At 40.3% G+C, this 15,373-nt stretch overlaps 1 pseudogene; it reads left to right on the top strand.

Annotated features, from left to right (window-relative positions):
• Nucleotides 1-4,466: 4,466 nt before the first annotated feature.
• Nucleotides 4,467-15,373, top strand: part of LOC123732690 (zinc finger protein 180-like) — a 73,772-nt pseudogene continuing 62,865 nt past the window's right edge.

The raw sequence follows: 15,373 nt of genomic DNA, 5'->3' as shown, positions 1-15,373 counted from the left end.
TTCCACTGGATCAGAGCATTACATTTTTCCCTTTCGTGCCAAGTGTTTATCGAAAGGGCGAGAGCTGGAAATATTTTACGAAAATACTTTGAGGAACTATTGTCATACGCAATTGATTTTGATTAGACTTTGTTTACTTGCTGTCTGAGGTGAAGAAAAAATTACTTTGAGAAGCTCCACAACTCATTAGTGGTGGTGCATTAAGACAATCAGAAATACTATCAGACATCCCCAAATAGGCACATTTATAGGCCTACATTTGCACACAGGCCAGGTAGACTAGTACTACTTCTATATACGTAATCAGGTGTGCGTCCTTACTCAACATTGACAGGAGTGTTTCAAACAAAGACAATGAATAAATTGACACAACTGACGCATCTTGTACGATCAGGTCTGGGTGGTCTGCCAGGGGCCATTTCATTTAGTATCCGTTTGGGTCGGCATGGAGAATGATTCTCTTTCCCCATAGTATTTTGTACTGAAGTTGAACGACTGAAAGGGAGTGTAACTTTGATTATAATTACTCTTCCATGAAGGAGGGAAACGAGGTACAACATCTGTTTGGCCCCACCCCTTCCTGGGTCGGTGAAGAGCGGTATTACATTTAAGGAATAAATCCGAGCCTCACTCTTATCACCTGTGGAAGGCGGGGCTTCCAGCGAGGTATGGACTTAATAGTATGTTGTACCTAGTTTCCCTCCTTCAGGGAACAGTAGTTATAGTCATAACATTAAGCTTGTCATTTGATAAACTTAAATACTGGATCTTGCTGTCGGACAGTTTTTTGTATTCAGATCTCTGAAATGCACTCTAACGACGTAACATTTAGTGTCTCCTTATGTTACGCTGGGAAAACAGTTTTCATGGGCACAGAAATCCTAAATCATTTCAGAGTTTGCTAAATCCAATGGTTCAAACTCAGTCACCTTAACTTTATTGACAACACCCAAATGGATACTGTGATTAACGTGGTTTTTCAATAATTACATAAAATACTTAATACTGTAGCTGTTAATTTATTGTCACATGTTCAACTATCATCAGCTGATCCAGGAAATCATTTTCTGAATGCCAGTCACATGACAAACATCACGACATGCAACAACAACCAAAGTGCTTCTTCATTCATTACTCTGGTAAAGACAGTTATGCTGTGCTCCACGTTGGATCCAACATCCCTAACAAATTGATGTTTATAATGTTATTGTCTGCTTGATTTACTGTAAGGTCTCGTTAGTCTGTTTGGACACAGAGATAATTAGCTCATAATGTGTAGAGAACTGTTCCTTGATGGATAGGCTATTGTACAACACACAGAGCTATTTTCCTTTATTCAGGACATTTAGAATGACAACACATTACAGAGTAGCCTAGTGGGATTATTCACAAAATGATCTGGTGATCAGGTTATGAAATGTCATGACAAAGACATTTTAGTTTCCATGTTTCAACTGAAATATGAAATGTTTTATCGTCCTCGGTCTATGTTGTTGTTAGGTGAAGTTATGGGTCCTACAGTAGGTCTATGTTATTGATAGGTGAAGTTATGGGTCCTACAGTAGGTCTATGTTATTGTTAGGTGAAGTTATGCGTCCTACAGTAGGTCTATGTTATTGTTAGGTGAAGTTATGGGTTCTACAGTAGGTCTATGTTGGTGTTAGGTGAAGTTATGGGTCCTACAGTAGGTCTATGTTGTTGTTTGGTGAAGTTATGGGCCAATGTTTTAAACACTTAGTGTCCAAACCCTCATTGTCAGGCTGATGGCAAAGCTAGCCAAAGAGCATTTTACTGGTTGAAGTGTTTAAATATAAATCAGTTGATTTGCGGCAATAACACAAAGTTAAATTGGAGATTCAAACGATCCTTAAAATTATAATCCAAAATAAATGTGAAATGCACTCATAAGCAACCTGTAAATGGAGGCTATTTTTGCTGTCAGCCTATGAGAACTCCCCTGAGTTTTCCCCCACGGTGGTGAATTAGTGAATAGACACAGAGCTTAATCTGAGTTTCCTTGAGTAACACTCCTGATCTTGCGCTGTAATATTCAGAATACATTGTGAAAAACTAAAATCTTTGCTCACCATTCTTACTCCATGCAGATATACTACATCCATAACTAGTGATTTCCTCATTACCAGATATACTACATCCATAACTAGTGGTTTCCTCATTACCAGATATACTACATCCATAACTAGTGGTTTCCTCATTAGCATGGAGGAGTTTCTACAAACATATATACTACATCCATAACTAGTGGTTTCCTCATTACCAGATATACTACATCCATAACTAGTGGTTTCCTCATTAGCAGATATACTACATCCATAACGATCGGTTTCCTCATTAGCAGGGAGGAGTTTCTGCAACCAAATTGTGTGTGCTTTTCCCTCGTGCCGCAATTTTAGCAAACACAGAAAGGGGCCTATATTCGAGACCAAAAGTCGTCTGGCACACTGCTTAGAGTTTCAACAACATGAATAACTTATTTCTAGCCTACAATCATCGATGTTACTACTAATGTGAAAACAAGACTAAATCTGACTATTGTTGCTTGACTGTCTTCATTTTCAAATTTAACAGACGTCTATTGTTGTACAACTTCATGGGTACGGTCTGGGCATCACCTTTTACCTCAAATAAACAGTGGATTTCTGCTGTTGTGGGCCTTTAACCTCTGCCACCCCTTCCCGTTCTGATCCCTGTGACAGGATTGCTTGACAAGATACATGGCGCAAAATTCAAAACAGCAAAAATCGAATAATTTCAATTTCTCAAACAATGAACTATTTTACACCATTTGAAACATAAACATCTCCTTAAACCAACCACGTTGTCCGATTTCGAAGAGGCTTTACGGCGAAAGCATAAAGTTAGATTATGTTAGGACAGTACATAGACAAAACATTACACACAGCCATTTTCAATGCAAGGACAGGCGTCACCAAAAGCAGAAAACCAGCTAAAATTATGCACTAACCTTTGACACTCTTCATCAGATGACACTCCTAGGACATTATGTTAGACAATACATGCATTTTTTGTTCCATCGAGTTCATATTTATATCCAAAAACAGCATTTTACATTGGCGTGTGACGTTCAGAAAATGTATTCCCACCAAAACGTCCGGTGAATCAGCATTACAATTTACAAAAATACTCGTCATAAACGTTGATAAAATATTAAACTGTTATTCAAAGAATTATAGATGAACATCTCCTGAATGCAACCGCATTGACAGATTACAAAATAACTTTACAGGGAAGGCACACTGCAATAATCCGAGTACTGTGTTCAGAAAAATACACCAGGCAATACAGATAGCCGCCATTTTGGAGTCATCTAAATGCATAAATAACATTAGAAATATTCACTTACCTTTAATAATCTTCATCAGAAGGCACTTCCAGGAATCCCAGGTCCACAATAAATGTTGTTTTGTTCGATAAAGTTCATAATTAATGTCCAAATAACTCCATGTTGTTAGCGCGTTCAGTAAGCTACTCAAAATGTAGGACGCGCGAGGAAAATGTCACGACGAAAAGTAAAAAAAAAAATCTATTTACGTTCGTTCAAACATGTCAAACGTTGTATAGCATCAATCTTTAGGGCCATTTTAACGTGAAACTCCAGTAATATTCCAACCGGACCATTCCTGTGTCTTGAAAAATGTTTTGGAACAGAGCTTCCTGTCTCGTGAATGCGCGCCACTGAAGTGATGTCCTTCCCTGGGTGACCAACTTCCCAGCCTTCTCATTCGGTCTCTGTTCATCATAGACGCCTCAAACAACTTTCTAAAGACTGTTGACATCTAGTGGAAGCCTTAGGAAGTGCAAAATGAACCCAAACTCACTGTCTGTTCGATTGGCAATGACTTGAAAAAAATACAGGCACCAGATTTTCATTTCCTGCTGGTATTTTTCTCAGGTTTCTGCCTGCCATATGAGTTCTGTTATACTTACAGACACCATTCAAACAGTTTTAGAAACTTCAGAGTGTTTTCTATCCAAATCTACTAATAATATGCATATTCTAGTTTCTAGGCCAGAGTAGTAACCTGTTCAAATTGGGTACGTTTTTCATCCGTCCGTGAAAATACTGCCCCCTAGCCCCAACAGGTTATAATTAACCATCTGACGTTGTTATTCACACAGGAGAGAGACGTGACTATCGTGGATCCTCTGGGGAGCTTCAAAAACCTCATGATGCTGAAGAGGCAGAGAAGAGTCTCTCCAGATCAGAACTCCCCAAGAAACACCTGCAGAGATCCACAGGGAAGAAATCTCACTGCTGCTCTGACTGTGGGAAAAGATTCAACTCTTCATCAAACCTTAAAATACATCAAAGAATTCACACAGGAGAGAAATCTTACGGCTGTGATCAATGTGGGAAGAGTTTTACTCTGCTACAAACCCTGAAATCACACCAGAGAACACACACAGGAGAGAAATCTTATAGCTGTGATCAATGTGGGAAGAGTTTTACTACATCTAGCAATCCAACTATACACCAGAGAACACACACAGGAGAGAAATCTTACGGCTGTGATCAATGTGGGAAGAGATTTATTCTGCTACAAACCCTGAAATCACACCAGAGAATACACTCTAAACCTTTTGGCTGTTGTCAATGTGGGATGAGTTTTTCTCAGCTAAGCAACCTGATAGCACACCGGCGGGTACACATAGGAGAGAAACCTTTTAGCTGTGATCAATGTGGGACGGGTTTTACTACATCTAGTTGTCTAACTATACACCAGAGAACACACACTGGAGAGAAACCTTATGGCTGTGATCAATGTGGGAAGAGTTTTACTCAGCTAAGCAACCTGATAGTTGAGAGAGAAGAGAGAGAAGCTCCGCAGTGAGGTGGAGAGTTACTACGGATATTGCAGGAGTTTCCTCTTGAAATCAGACATGTCAGTGGTAAGGACAACTTGGTTGCTGATTGTCTCAAGGGTGGGCAGTCAAAAAGTTTTGTGTTTTGCGTTTAGCCAGTGCGTTGCCATGGATCACAATTTATATTGACTGCACGTTTTTCCATATTGGAGATGAATTTTGTTTGGGCTCGTTCCAAGGCGACGAGAGTTCTAGAAGCAAGTGAGTTTTAGGAAGACGAGAGTTCTAGAAGCGAGTGAGTTTTAGGAAGACGAGAGTTCTAGAAGCTAGTGAGTTTTAGGAAGACGAGAGTATATATTTATTTAGAAATTTGTTTTTTCTTGTTTTTAATTGTTGACAGCCAGTAGACACCATGTTTATATTGTAGAAGGTGAAGCATTGTAGTTGATTATAATGTGAAATGGAAGTTGTTTTCTGTTGGTGGTGAGCAAACTTGTCCAACAAAAATATAGGATATATTTGTTGTCTTAAGGGGGAAGGTGTTACAGGCTTTTGGTTTTTCCATTTTATGTTTTGAGGTTGGAAGTAGGAAAGGGGGATACCAAGTCAGTTGTACAACTGAATGCATTCAACTGAAATGTGTCTTCGGTGCACTGATTGGTGTCACCTCGTTAGCACGTCTAGCTCGTTAGCAGGTATAGCTCGTTAGCACGTAGGACGCACTGATTGGTGTCACCTCGTTAGTCAGTATGTGTTACACCTGTGCTGGCTTGTCCATCTCGTTAGTGGGAAGGTGTTTCACCTGAGCTGGTCTTGGTTCTATTTAAGAGTGTCTGGCCCAGTGCTCCAGTTGTCTTGATACATGTGGAGAGTCAACACCTTTAGTTGCTCCACATTTTTGGTTTGCGTCCTGTCTTTAAGTTTGGTGTGGGTTTTTCTTTTGTTTTCCTCTTCTTGGGCAGATTTAGTGGGTCTCATGGTGGGTGTCTTTTAGGTCCAAGTTGTTGTTACTAGTCAACTTTCAGTGGACACCCCCATAGTGTCTTTCAGAGACCCTCCTAAAACCCCACCTGTTTAGTTGTGGTTGTTGTCAGTGACTCTTTGTTAGTCCCTCTTCAATTTAAGGGACATTTCTGGTTTTCCTGCGGGGGAATGTAACAACAAACAATGTAGTAAAACAAGCTTATATTTTGGGTTGGATATTGCATCCAATTCTTAGTATTTTAATCAATGGCATTTCCATAGGATGATCATTAGTCTTTCAGTTGTTAACCTTCTGTTTTTTATCCACTTATGTTTGTTGTGGTAAATAATAGTTTATTTTCGTTTTTTTCCTGTGAAGTCATTGCATTGCATCCATGTCTGAAATGTGCTGTATAAATAAAGCTTGTTTTGATTTGAACAAATTAATCCAATGACTGACCAATCAACAGACTCAAAATCAATGAACAAATACATGATAAAGAATAAATTCAGTGTATCTTCCTCTACGTCAAAATAGTGCTGTATGTATGTTTAGTATCACTTTTCAACAAACCCAGTTCATTTGTTGAAAATGAAAAATGTTGAAGTCAACTATACATCTAAGGATTCACCTACTGGAAACTGAAACAAACAAATGGATCAACTAGATCAATCCCACTTTTCCAGCCTGCTGAAGGCGTGGTGGAGTGGTAAACACCACCCCCGGCTCTACCAGGGGCTTGAGGTGGTCTCCCACAGCTCTGATTATGTCATGTTCTGTGGCCTTGCTGTTCCATTTCTTGACTGCCCCTGCAACACAGAAACACATTTAGTTATATTATATAAAACTCTCAAAGTAATGGATATGGAGCATCTATGGCCTCAGTTACACCTGGCATCTAAATGTGACTTCTGTTATCTGATCACTCCAAGCTGCATTAGGTTCAGATCTACCAGGATGATCCTTTGACAGAGTCTGGATGCAGTCAGGCCACTGAATATGCATCAGCAATGTAAAGAGATGGGGTGAATGAGTGGGGACAAGTACATTTGACACAAATTACCTTCATAATATCAAAGAACAAATGTGTGTGTCTGAGGGGAAATTAACTTTCATACAGCCAAAAGTGTTGAGAAATTACACCAATATCAGTGGACAATTTGCACTAATGTAAATAAACAGATGATGGAACATAAATATTTACAATCTAAACCATGTGTGACCTCTCACCTCTGGCTGTAGAAGTGTTCTTCCTAACCAGTCCCTCAACAGCTCTCTGACTGAGCTCCACCCTCACTGGGTCTTCAGAAGAGAGGAGGGCTGAGGAGGGATGGAAGGATGAATGGATCAGTCAGTCAATAAAGTGTAGAGCTGCTGTCTATGCTGTCTTCAAAATCACTATTTTAGTAGTTCATTAAAGTAAATTAGGTTTAATGACTGCTGAATACCAACTATCAATCACTTAGATCATGTATTTTCAGGTAGAGATACATCCTTGGGACATCCCTATCCTGTTGAAGTTTACATTTAAAATGGTTAAGGTAGGGGTTAAGGTTAGGGTTTAGGGTAGGGATGTCCCAAGGATCCCAGATAGCATTGACCATTGTGTATTCTTCTGTCTCTTTTACATAGCAGGTGATGGGTTCTGACTTCTGAACTTGAAAATATGAAATATCCTTATTATGTGAAATTGAATTGAAACAATAATGTCTGTTGATGCTAATATGATGTACAATATTCCATGATGTTTCTATATGATAACAATAGAGTAATATATTTAATATAATGTACAATATTCCATGATAACAATTGCGTAAAATATTTAATATGCCATATACAATTGTTTTAACAGTTTCACAAATTAATTTAATTTAACTTAATCATTATGATTCAACGTCCGTTCACCGTCTCACCTCATACTGTATTGCAGCAGCTGACTGCCCAGTTCAACATCAGTTCACCGTCTCACCTTATACTGTATTGGAGCAGCAGCAGCTGACTGCCCAGTTAAACATCAGTTCACCGTCTCACCTCATACTGTATTGGAGCAGCAGCAGCTGACTGCCCAGTTCAACGTCAGTTCACCGTCTCACCTCATACTGTATTGGAGCAGCAGCGGCTGACTGCCCAGTTAAACATCAGTTCACCGTCTCACCTCATACTGTATTGGAGCAGCAGCAGCTGACTGCCCAGTTCAACGTCAGTTCACCATCTCACCTCATACTGTATTGGAGCAGCAGCAGCTGACTTGATCGTTGATACTAATCATCATGTTTGAATCTGAGAGTAAATAGAGCCGACTACACTCTAAAAATGAAGGGTTAAACTGGAGTTGTTCTCAGATCCCCTAAGAACCGTAGGGTTCTTGGTCAATGAAAAACAGCCCAAAAAGGTTCTTCAAAGAACTTGTTAGAAGGTGGGTTCATCGAGGAACCTCCGTTGTTGCTGGACTTCTTGCGGGAACTCCGCAATTACAACTGAAAACGATGGTGACAGTTTGGATGCGACAACAGTTAAAAAGGTTAAGTTGGGTTGATGTTTGGCTCTGAATATGTCTCGAAATCATTTATTATAATAATATAACATACTAATAACGAATAACGAAGACAATGATGGTTTTCTGTGAATATCTTCCATAACATTACTATTTAACGTAAATATTAGAAAGCCGGGTTTGACCGTCGGCGTTGTATGAGCTACAGTACAGTACCGTTAGCTAGCTAGCTAACATTATGTCCTAACTAGGCACAACTAGGTTTGGATTATTTCCTCAACTATATTCTTTCCCATATATGCATCCATTATGGGTCAGCGGTCAAACGACCTCCACTCATCACTGTCAAACGCTCCCTGAAACATTTCAACGAGCAAGCCTTTCTAATCGACCTGGCCCTGGTATCCTGGAAGGATATTGACCTCATCCCGTCAGTAGAGGATGCCTGGTTATTTAAAAAAAAATGCCTTCCTCACCATCTTAAATAAGCATGCCCCATTCAAGAAATTTAGAACCAGGAACAGATATAGCCCTTGGTTCTCCCCAGACCTGACTGCCCTCAACCAACACAAAAACATCTTGTGGCGTTCTGCATTAGCATCGAACAGCCCCCGTGATATGCAATTTTCAGCAAAGTTAGAAACCAATATACACAGCCAGTTAGAAAAGCCAAGGCTAGCTTTTTCAAGCAGAAATTTGCTTCCTGCAACACAAACTCAAAAAACTTCTGGGACATTGTAAAGTCCATGGAGAATAAGAACACCTTCTCCCAACTGCCCACTGCACTGAGGATAGGAAACTCTGTCACCACCGATAAACCCACTATAATTGAGAATTTCAATAAGCATTTTTCTACGGCTGGCCATGCTTTCCACCTGGCTACCCCTACTGCAGTCAACAGCTCTGCACCCCCCACAGCTACTCTCCCAAGCCTTCCCCATTTCTCCTTCTCCCAAATCCATTTAGCTGATGTTCTGAAAGAGCTGTAAAATCTGGACCCCTACAAATCAGCCGGTCTAGACAATCTGGACCCTTTCTTTCTAAAATTATCTGCCGAGGTTATTGCAACCCCTATTACTAGCCTGTTCAACCTCTCTTTTGTGTCGTCTGAGATTCCCATAGATTGGAAAGCAGCTGCTGTCATCCCCCTCTTCAAAGGAGGGGACACTCTTGACCCAAATTGCTACAGACCTATATCTATCCTACCCTGCCTTTCTAAGGTCTTCGAAAGCCAAGTCAACAAACAGATTACCGACCATTTCGAATCCCACCGCACCTTCTCCGCTATGCAATCTGGTTTCAGAGCTGGTCATGGGTGCACCCAGGGGCGGAAATCCCGGGGGGGGGGGGGGGACGGGGGGGAAACGACCCCCCCATCCTGGGAAAAATATGATTTGTCCCCCCCAATATATCACTGTAAACATAACTATGTAATATAAATAATATTAATAATACGCAATGAAAGCAATTGTGCTGATTATAGACACTTAATAGGCATTTTTAAGTTTCAAAAGATTGCGACCCCCCCACTCTTTGCCTCACAATGGTTTGATCCACTGCCAGTTCCTTAGTTGTCAAGGTAACAGAGGGTTCGTATCTACTGTCTGAAAGGCACTCGATGCACGTAACTGACCGGAGGTTCATCCAGTCAATCGCGCCATAGCAATGTTTTGTTTTATGTTGGCAGGGTTCACACACACACTAGCTGAATTTGCAGAGCTAGCGTGCAAATATTAACTATTAAGCTAGCTAGTACCTATTCCATTTATGTGGTGTCGTCAAAGATAGAATCTTTGCTATCGTCAATTTATTCCAAGATCAGCATGCAGATGATGTAAGTTAGTGCTTCAAAGTCCCTGTGATAAGGTTAGCGATAAACTGAAGTCCAAACTGAGCAGAACTACACTCTCTTCTACCATTGTCTTAAATATATTTAATGGTCTCGTTGCAAAAGCTAAATTGTCGCAAGGGAACTTTTATTTATTTATTTTATTTCACCTTTATTTAACCCGTGTAGCAAAGATTATAGCAAACACCACTGAAACGGAATTGGTGCTCGCTAGCTTTGCGAATTCAGCTATTGTTGGAAGCCAGCCAATATGAAACAAAGTATTAAAATCACAAAAGGTTGCAGCATATGTTGTGTAAATGGTGAACTCATACAGCTGTCAACTCTTGTCACTGCAATCCGTTTCACATTTGCTAGCTACCTTTTAGATCGAAGCCCTAATAGAATGATAGAAGATAAGATGATAGAAGCCCATCTCCGACTGTAAATAACCTACACACTGCGTGTGTGTAGCCAGCCAGGTAGAAAAATGACAGAAAAAATTTAAAAGACGGACATCGGAGTATTTTTCAGTACACCAAAACGCAAAGTAAGAACCCTAGTAGCCTAATATCTCAAAGACTAGTTGATAAAATGTTCATAAGAATGAAGTGAAATGCTAATGGAAATGTTTCACGATGATGTCATTAGGCAGAGCAGGCAACAGATGGTACACAGACAGCAGAGCTGGGGACAGATATGCAGGGACAGACTGGCAGAGACAGGGAGTCTCAGGTAAGTTTGTTGAGTCTTTGTTTGGCAACATTATGAAAGCTTCTCAATTTTTTGGACTTGTAAAATAGGAACATAATTGGAAAATGCCATGGATACCCCCACTCTCAACTTAAACTGGTGACTGAACTAAGATTTGTTAAAGGCAATGGTATTGCTGTTGTGATTAGTTGTGTAGTTTTGGGTACCGGTAGATAGGAGTACGGCAAACACCTTATTTCTTTGGTTCCTCAATATAGATTTACCATATTACAATGTAGGCTATGTGTTACAGCACTACTTTTGGTGTTCCCCTCAGGAATTGCTCTTGAGAAATATTCATGTAATTGTCCCCTCCAAAGTTGATATCAGATTTTCGACCCTGGGTGCACCTCAGCCACGCTCAAGGTCCTAAACGATATCGTAACTGCCATCGATAAGAAACAATACTGTGCTGCCGTATTCATTGACCTGGCCAAAGCTTTCGACTCTGTCAATCACCACATCCTCATCGGCAGACTCAATAGCCTTGGTTTCTCAAATGATTGCATCGCCTGGTTCACCAAGTACTTCTCTGATAGAGTTCAGTGTGTCAAATCGGAGGGCCTGTTGTCCGGACCTCTGGCAGTCTCTATGGGTGTGCCACAGGGTTCAATTCTTGGGCCAACTCTTTTCTCTGTATACATTTCTCTGTATACATCCTCTGGCAGTCTCTATGGGGGGGCCGACTCTTTTCTCTGTATATATCAATGATGTCGATCTTGCTGCTGGTTAGTCTCTGATCCACCTCTACGCAGACGACACCATTCTGTATACTTCTAGCCCTTCTTTGGACACTGTGTTAACAACCCTCCAGACGAGCTTCAATGCCATACAACTCTCCTTCCGTGGCCTCCAACTGCTCCTAAATACAAGTAAAACTAAATGCATGCTCTTCAACCGATCGCTGCCTGCACCTGCCCGCCTGTCCAGCATCACTACTCTGGACGGTTCTGACTTAGAATATGTGAACAACTACAAATACCTAGGTGTCTGGTTAGACTGTAAACTCTCCTTCCAGACTCACATCAAACATCTCCAATCCAAAGTTAAATCTAGAATTGGCTTCCTATTTCGCAACAAAGCATCCTTCACTCATGCTGCCAAACATACCCTCGTAAAACTGACCATCCTACCGATCCTCGACTTCGGCGATGTCATTTACAAAATAGCCTCCAATACCCTACTCAACAAACTGGATGCAGCCTATCACAGTGCCATCCGTTTTGTCACCAAAGCCCCATATACTACCCACCACTGCGACCTGTACGCTCTCGCTGGCTGGCCTTCACTTCATAATCGTTGCCAAACCCACTGGCTCCAGGTCATCTACAAGACCCTGCTAGGTAAAGTCCCCCCTTATCTCCGCTCACTGGTCACCATAGCAGCACCCACCTGTAGCACGCGCTCCAACAGGTATATCTCTCTGGTCACCCCCAAAGCCAATTCCTCCTTTGGCCGTCGCTCCTTCCAGTTCTCTGCTGCCAATGACTGGAACGAACTACAAAAATCTCTGAAACTAGAAACACTTATCTCCCTCACTAGCTTTAAGCACCAGCTGTCAGAGCAGCTTACAGATCACTGCACCTGTACATAGCCCATCTATACTTTAGCCCAAACAACTACCTCTTCCTCTACTGTATTTATTTATTTTATTTATTTTGCTCCTTTGCGCCCCATTATTTATATTTCTACTTGCACTTTCTTCTACTACAAATCTACCATTCCAGTGTTTTTACTTGCTATATTGTATTTACTTTGCCACCATGGCCTTTTTTGCCTTTACCTCCCTTATCTCACCTCATTTGCTCACATTGTATATAGACTTACTTTTCTACTGTATTATTGACTGTATGTTTGTTTTACTCCATGTGTAACTCTGTGTTGTTGTATGCTGTCGAACTGCTTTGCTTTATCTTGGCCAGGTCGCAATTGTAAATGAGAACTTGTTCTCAACTTGCCTACCTGGTTAAATAAAGGTGAAATAAAAAATTAAATAAATAAATAAATATTGTATATCGTTTCCATAAAGCCAACATGGCTTTACACTCATTAATGTAAGTTTCCAATCTAGAGCAGTTCTCACTTTTGTGGTAATGAACAAATTAACGTTAGCTTCGTTAACCTCTTACATCTAGACGTTCCGCTAGCGGAACACCTGCTCCAATATCCAATGATAGGCGTGGCGAGAATAACAAATTCCTCAAAAATACAAAAACTTCAATTTTTCAAACATATGACTATTTCACAGCAATTTAAAGACAAGACTCTCCTTTATCTAACCACACTGTCCGATTTCAAAAAGGCTTTACAGCGAAAGCAAAACATTAGATTATGTCAGCAGAGTACCAAGCCAGAAATAATCAGACACCCATTTTTCAAGCTAGCATATAATGTCACAAAAACCCAGAAGACAGCTAAATGCAGCACTAACCTTTGATGATCTTCATCAGATGACACACCTAGGACATTATGTTATACAATACATGCATGTTTTGTTCAATCAAGTTCATATTTATATCAAAAAACAGCTTTTTACATTAGCATGTGACGTTCAGAACTAGCATACCCCCCGCAAACTTCCGGGGAATTTACTAAATTACTCACGATAAACGTTCACAAAAAGCATAACAATTATTTTAAGAATTATAGATACAGAACTCCTCTATGCAATCGATATGTCCGATTTTAAAATAGCTTTTTGGTGAAAGCACATTTTGCAATATTCTAAGTACATAGCCCAGCCATCACGGGCTAGCTATTTAGACACCCGGCAAGTTTAGCACTCACCAATATCAGATTTACTATTATAAAAGTTTGATTACCCTTTGTTGTCTTCGTCAGAATGCACTCCCAGGACTGCTACTTCAATAACAAATGTTGGTTTGGTCCAAAATAATCCATCGTTATATCCGAATAGCGTCGTTTTGTTCGTGCGTCCCAGACACTATCCGAAATGGTAAATCAGGGTCGTGCGCATGGCGCAATTCGTGACAAAAAAAATCTAAATATTCCATTACCGTACTTCGAAGCATGTCAACCGCTGTTTAAAATCAATTTTTATACCATTTTTCTCGTAAAAAAGCGATAATATTCCGACCGGGAATGTCCATTTAGCTAAACAGAGGAAAGAAAACAAAGCTTTCGGTTGACGTGGGCACGAGCCTGAGTCTCACAGTACTGTAACCAGCCACTACCCAAACGCGCTACTTTTTTTCAGCCAGAGCCTGCAAAGCCACGATTCAGCATTTTGCCGCCTTCTGAGAGCCTATGGCAGCCGTAGGAAGTGTCACGGGACAGCTAAGATCCTCACTCTTCAATAAACAGAGACAAGAAGAACGACACCTTGTCAGACAGGCTACTTCCTGCATGAAATCTTCTCAGGTTTTTGCCTGCCATATGAGTTCTGTTATACTCACAGACACCATTCAAACAGTTTTAGAAACTTTAGGGTGTTTTCTATCCAAAGCCAATAATTATATGCATATTCTAGTTACTGGGCAGGAGTAGTAACCAGATTAAATCGGGTACGTTTTTTATCCAGCCGTGAAAATACTGCCCCCTAGCCATAACAGGTTAACTAACTAACTAACTAACTAACTAACTAACTAACTACGGACGGTGACCTGTCCAGACAAGATGTTACAACGAACTGAATCGTCAATGGAGGTCTTCCTCTTTATATAGCCTGCTACAGCATGCAATACTATTAACTCACAAGGGGACATAACGTTACATGTACAATACTATCCCATTTTGGAAACGTTACATGTACAATACTATCCCATTGTGGAAACGTTACATGTCCGCCCCCTTGTGGAGGGAAATTCATATCTTAGATGGTAGCTGTAGATGGGATTCAAATGCATAATGGTATTAATACAGTGTCTAGACTACCTCTTTTGTGTAAATGCCCTTCAGAATCCAAACACAGTATTGCCACGCAGCAAAATGTGGAGTATAATCTTTCAAGTCAGCCTGATAAAATATTGAACAATTTGTGTACAAAGATATCTTGAAATGTGATATTAGGCCTGTATGGCAGTACTGTTACTGTATGGCAGTACTGTATTGGCTAGTGCTTTCTCCAATTTCACATTCAATTGTATGTCGATGCCATTTATCTTTCAATATTTATTTAATATATATATATATATATATATATATATATTTTAACGCTTGCAAGACTTTGACACATTTTCTCTTCATTTAAAATTCTTATAGGACAGAACATGGACACAATGCAATTGGGATCAAGAAGAAGGTACAGATATGTTGTAGGACAGCTGCATTTGAAGTGTACATTTAACCTACATAGCAGTCAATACAAACTGACATCTATTAGCATACAAATGTGTGCAAATGATATTTTCAGATCTTCTCAGAAATGAATCAGGTCCATGGAATGGATATAGACAAAAAGAGAATTCAAGGACTATCAGAGGTAGAGAGGCGAGGCAGGGTTGAGGACATCATCCTGCTATTTTGACAG

Source organism: Salmo salar, chromosome ssa02 (genome assembly GCF_905237065.1).
Source record: "Salmo salar chromosome ssa02, Ssal_v3.1, whole genome shotgun sequence".
Lineage (NCBI taxonomy): Eukaryota > Metazoa > Chordata > Actinopteri > Salmoniformes > Salmonidae > Salmo > Salmo salar.
Note: the sequence above shows the minus strand (reverse complement) of the source record. Positions and strands in the feature narration are given on the sequence as shown.